Raw genomic sequence first — 6,000 nt, forward strand, 5'->3', positions numbered from 1 at the left:
CTTGGGGCTCCAAGGCTCCCCCTCTTCCCCCTATATATACGGAGGTTTTAGGGCTGATTTGAGATGACTTTTCCACGGCAGCCCGACCACATACCTCCACGGTTTTTCCTCTAGATCGCGTTTCTGCGGAGCATAGGCGGAGCCCTGCTGAGACAAGATCATCACCAACCTCCGGAGCGCCGTCACGCTGCCGGAGAACTCTTCTACCTCTCCGTCTCTCTTGCTGGATCAAGAAGGCCGAGATCATCATCGAGCTGTACGTGTGCTGAACGCGGAGGTGCCGTCCGTTCGACACTAGATCGTGGGACTGATCGCGGGACGGTTCGCGGGGCGGATCGAGGGACGTGAGGACGTTCCACTACATCAACCGCATTCAGTAACGCTTCTGCTGTACGGTCTACAAGGGTACGTAGATCACACATCCCCTCTCGTAGATGGACATCACCATGATAGGTCTTCGTGCGCGTAGGAAATTTTTTGTTTCCCATGCGACGTTCCCTAACACAATGGAAGACTTGGATGAATTGCTTTATAGAGAAGAAATGATGTGGCTCCAACGCAGCCGCATAACCTAGCTGAAGGAAGGGGATCGCAATACTAAACACTTTCATCGTGAGGCGGTGTGGCGTGCAAGGAGAAATAACATCCGGAGACTTCGAAAAGATGATGGGTCATGGTGTGTGGCTCCATCGGAGATGGAACGGATGGCATCCTCTTACTTTAAGGAAGTGTATACCAAGGACCCAACGCTAACACCGGATGTTATGTTAAACAAAATCGTGCCTAAAGTTATCGATGATATGAATGAGAAACTACTTGCTCCCTATTCAGAAAAGGAAATTTCAGATGCTCTGTTTCAGATTGGTCCGTTGAAAGCCCCAGGGCCGGATGGGTTCCCTGCGAGATTTTATCAGCGGAACTGGGGGGTGATGATAGAGGATGTTGTGAAGGCGGTTCAAGCTTTCTTTTTGACGGGGGTAATGCCGGAGGGTGTAAATGAAACTCTCATCGTTCTTATACCTAAAGTCCAGCACCCTGCCTCCCTGAAGGAATTCCGTCCTATCTCTTTGTGCAATGTCATATACAAGGTGGTGTCCAAGTGTATGGTGAACAGGCTTCAACCTTGCTTATCTGAGCTCATCTCGGTAAATCAGAGTGCCTTCATCCCTGGTAGGCTCATCTCTGATAATTCTATCATTGCTTTCGAGTGTTTGCATCATCTCCAAACAGGATCTGCACGGAATGACTACTGTGCTTACAAGCTGGACCTATCCAAAGCATATGATCGTGTTGATTGGGACTTCCTGGAACGGGCCTTATTGAAGTGGGGTTTTGTAGGTGAATGGGTTATCAGGATCATGGCATCGGTGCGCTCGGTCAAATTCGCAGTGAAGTTCAATGGGAAATATCTACATCAATTTTCTCCCTCCTGAGGTCTTCGACAAGGTGACCCACTGTCCCCTTTTTTGTTCCTCTTCGTCGCTGATGCACTATCTGCCCTCCTACATGCGGCGGTTCTGGAACAAGGTCTTGAACCACTTAAAATATGTCGGGGTGCGCCAGCTATATCTCACCCATTATTCGCGGATGACTCTCTCCTATTCTTCCGTGCTTTTGCAGACCAAGCTGCGATCATCAAGGATGTGTTACATACATATGCTGTTGCAACGGGCCAGCTCATCAATCCCTCCAAATGTTTGATCCTGTTCAAAGAAAGTTGTGCGCCGCTGGTGGTCGATGAGATTAAGGGTATTCTGCAAGTAACCCAAGAGGAGTTCGAAGCTAAATACCTGGGTCTCCCCGTTCCGGATGGGCGTATGCATAAAGGCAGATTTGAATCCTTACAAGCAAGCTTAAGCAAGAGGCTAATTGAATGGAGTGAAAAGTATGCTTCACAAGCAAGTAAACAAGTGTTGATCAAGGCAGTGGTGCAAGCTATCCCAATGTATGTTATGAGCATTTTCAAACTCCCCTTCTCGGTGTGCGATGAGCTTACCAAAATGATTCGGCAATATTGGTGGGGGTGGAGAAGGGGCGGCAGAAAATGGCATGGATGTCTTGGGATAAGTTAATCCTACCAAAAGCTCAGGGTGGACTAGGGTTTCGTGACATGAGGGCCTATAACCAAGCCCTGTTAGCCAAGCAGGTGTGGCGTTTACTGATGACACCAACTTCTCTGTGCGCATCGCTCCTTCGTGCTAAATATTATCCTAATGGGAACTTGGTTGACACGGTTTTCACTGGGAATGGTTCGGCGGTTTGGCGTAGTCTTGAACATGGGCTTGGACTTGTTAAGAAAGGAATGCTATGGAGGGTGGGTAATGGATCTAATATCAGGTTTTGGAGGGACCCTTGGATCCCCAGGGGGACGCCGTTTACACCCATCACACCAAAGCAGAACTGTCGGTTAAACCGAGTGAGCGATCTCCTGGATGATCATGGTTGTTGGAGGGTGGAGCTGCTCCGTCAACACTTCTGGCAACCTGATGTGGAATCCATCTTAAAGATCAGAACGTCTCCGAGATTGTGGGAGGATTTTATTTCTTGGCTATGGGAGAGATCAGGGGTTTTGACAGTGAAGAGTGCATATCATGTAGCGATGGCGATTCACTATGATCAGTTCAATCCAGGATCATCTAGTGCAAACCCAGCTGGGGATAGACCACTTTGGAGGCTAATATGGGGCGCAGAGGTTCCTCCAAAACTAAAGATCTTTGCATGGCAAGTTGTCTCGGGATCCCTTCCTACAGATGCTGAGAAAAAGAGGCGGCATTTCGATCTGAATGGCTTCTGCCAAGTATGGGATCGGGAGCATGAATCATCATTTCATGCTCTTCTCGCTTGCCCGAATGCTGCAGCCTTGTGGGACGTAATGCGCCTTCACTGGACGTTGCCTGATAGGTCTCTGATCAAATGGACATGCAAAGAATGGCTCCTTCAGCTCCTCGAAGAATCACATGTCTCTGTTTGCAGCAGAATCATCATGGTCCTCTGGCATTCCTGGTATGTTAGGAACGAAATTCTACATGGTAAGGATCCTCCACCGCAAGATGTATCTTGTTCATTCCTGCAGAGTTACTAGAGTACCTATTCCCAGATCTCAAGGAGGGTGGATGACATCATTAAAGGGAAAGCGCCTGTGGCTCCTGATTTGATCCGCCTCCCGTGCAAATCGGCACCAAGGTTACCATGGCCTCCTCCTCCGGATGGAATGGTGGCGCTGTCAGTTGATGGTTCTTATGGCATATCTGATGGATTAGCTGGCTCGGGGATGATTATGAGGAAATCAACGGGTGAGGTAATATTTGCTGCCTATCGCAAGCTATTTCACTGCAGTGACGCGCTTGAAGCGGAGTTACAAGCTGTTTTGGAGGGTATTAAACTAGCTACGTAGCATTCAGATGCCACTATCATGCTCCAATCGGATTGTGTGGCGGCTATCAACGCCCTAACAGACGCATCGTTGGATAATTCAGCTTATGGTCATATGATCAAAGAGATTAAGTTCCTTCTAAGTGATAGGGTTTTTATTCCTGTAAAAGTTTCACACGAGCAAAATAGAGTTGCAGACTGCCTAGCAAACTATGGTCGATGTGGGGATAGTACAACATGTTGGCTGGGTCATCCTCCTCCTTTCGCAAGCGATCTCGTTGCTAAGGATTGTAATTCTGTTATTAAGGAATAAAGACCTATGACTTCCGCAAAAAACAGATGACACCCTTGTAATAACATCTTATATTATGGGAATTTTAGGATAGAATGAAGTTGCACTCCTGGCTGTGGACCTCGCCAAGTGTCAGCTTGATCAACTAATTTTGCTGGCTGGAGGGTGCTACCACGTCCTTAATCCATTTGTAACCCTTACCGATTTTGTGACTTGGCAGGATGCAATAGGTGGCGATAATTGATACTAGCTAGCTCGCTAGTCGTAGTAACTTGCAAGCTTATCATCCATCAAGTACTAACAATCAACAACAAAATCAACATCAAAGTAAAAAAACATTGCAACAACTAGCAATAATGGATATAGGAAAAGAGAACGGGGGGCTACATGACACGCAAAGATGGGTGCCTCTCTGTGTGTGTGAACGAGTGTCATTGTCCTAGCTATGCTGTCTTTCATCATCCATAGGCATTGTTTCTTGAAGATTCTTCGTCATGAGGCAGTACAATGATGTGGGAGAAGGCAGGGACCATGAATCTATCACCAGACTCGATTTTAGCCTTGCAAATTCTCACACCCATCCATGGAATCCAAATTTCTGGCTGTGGCTCTCGCCATGTGTCGCTCCATTAGTCAACTTGATTGCTAGCACGCCACCTTAGTTGATCCCACCCATGCTCACCGTGTGATGTTGCGCACTTTACCTCCACATATAAACAGTAGCGTGAAAAAATATTTATGAAAATGCGTGATTATAAAAAAATAATCCGATAAAGTTAAGAATAAGTTATGCATGCACTTGGCATGCACACACGGGTGTGTGTGGTTGTTTACCTTGTTAGCTCTTCAGTTGTGTCTACCCATCTTTGTCAAGGACAATCTAACTAGACGAAACTTGCAAGGAACAATGCAAGTTGCAATAATGCATCGTCCGACGTGGCAATGATTCAGTTTTCTTGTCGACAACACGAGCATTACATGAACCACACAAAACCACCGGCGTGCCTTTGTTCTTGTTGTTTAATTGGGTTCACAATTTACGTATTTCTGACAAATTAACCAGTGCTTCCTTCATCCCCTTTGTTCTTGCTGTTTAATTGGGTTCACAATTTACGTATTTCTGACAAATTAACCCGTGCTTCCTTCATCCAGGTTTCTTAAGGCCCCTCTTATTTAGGCCAAAGTTTGACTAAAAATGTAACTAAAAAATGCAAATTATATGTGAGAAGAAGTATACCTTGAATAACCTATTTTGAAGATAAGTAAAAGACTCCCTCTCTAATTCGTATAGTCTAGATACATCCCCATAAGCGACAAGTAATATGTCTCGGAAAGAGTTGTATATCTTTTTAGCACATACTTTATACTTCCTCTGTTTCAAAATATAATATTTTTTAAAGATTTTAAGATGGACTACATATGGATGTGTGTGTGTGTATGTGTGTATATGTATGTATTTTAGAGTCTAGATTTGCTCATTTTACTTTATATATACATAAACCCTAGATGGTCAAAGTTTATACAAGAACCAGTATGCATGGCTCCTTGTCAGGAATGGCGGAGGGACAGATCGACCCCGCTGGTGGCCAATAATCACGGCCGTGAGGTGGGTGGCGGCCAGGGACACAGCTACGAGAAGACCGGAATCTTATGACCGGCGCCTTTGATTAGCTCACGGTCTCTCTAATTTGCAGCCCACATGGCATTGCCAGCTCAAATCTTCCGGTCCAATCTTTCTCTCTCTAATCTCTATCCATCCAATATAATCCAGATGCAATGCTCTTCTTAGAGTTGACGGCGGCATCAATGACACCTGTTCATGAGTGTAAAACAACGGCAAGACTAGTAAGAAAAATATGAATAAAGCACCTACTTGTACTTTAGAGTTAAGTTTTTTTCTCTCTTAAAATGGCATGAAAATCTTGCATTCATTAAGAAGAAAATATATGTTCAATTAATTAAGAAAACCATGCAAAAACAAGATCGCCCAGCTAATTACAAAAAATCAGATGAAGACCATCACAAACCACTGAGCGGCACAAACATGATACCACACAAACCTTTCCAAACTGGGCATCGTCCAGACAACACTTAGGTGTCCTCTTCATTACTGCCTCCCAAGAATACGTCATTACCATCCATGAACCGAGAAAATGATTCTGACTCCTGAACGACACACACATGATATCCCATACACACTTCTTCAAAGAGGATCCTGTCGAGACAACAGATATGTGGCATCATTACTCCTTCCCTAGAAGGCATTTTCATTATCCCTAAACTCTAAGCAAATGACTCAGGCTCCACCGTAGGCCATCGTCGACCCAACACACATT

This window comes from Hordeum vulgare, chromosome 6H (genome assembly GCF_904849725.1).
Source record: "Hordeum vulgare subsp. vulgare chromosome 6H, MorexV3_pseudomolecules_assembly, whole genome shotgun sequence".
Taxonomy (NCBI): domain Eukaryota; kingdom Viridiplantae; phylum Streptophyta; class Magnoliopsida; order Poales; family Poaceae; genus Hordeum; species Hordeum vulgare.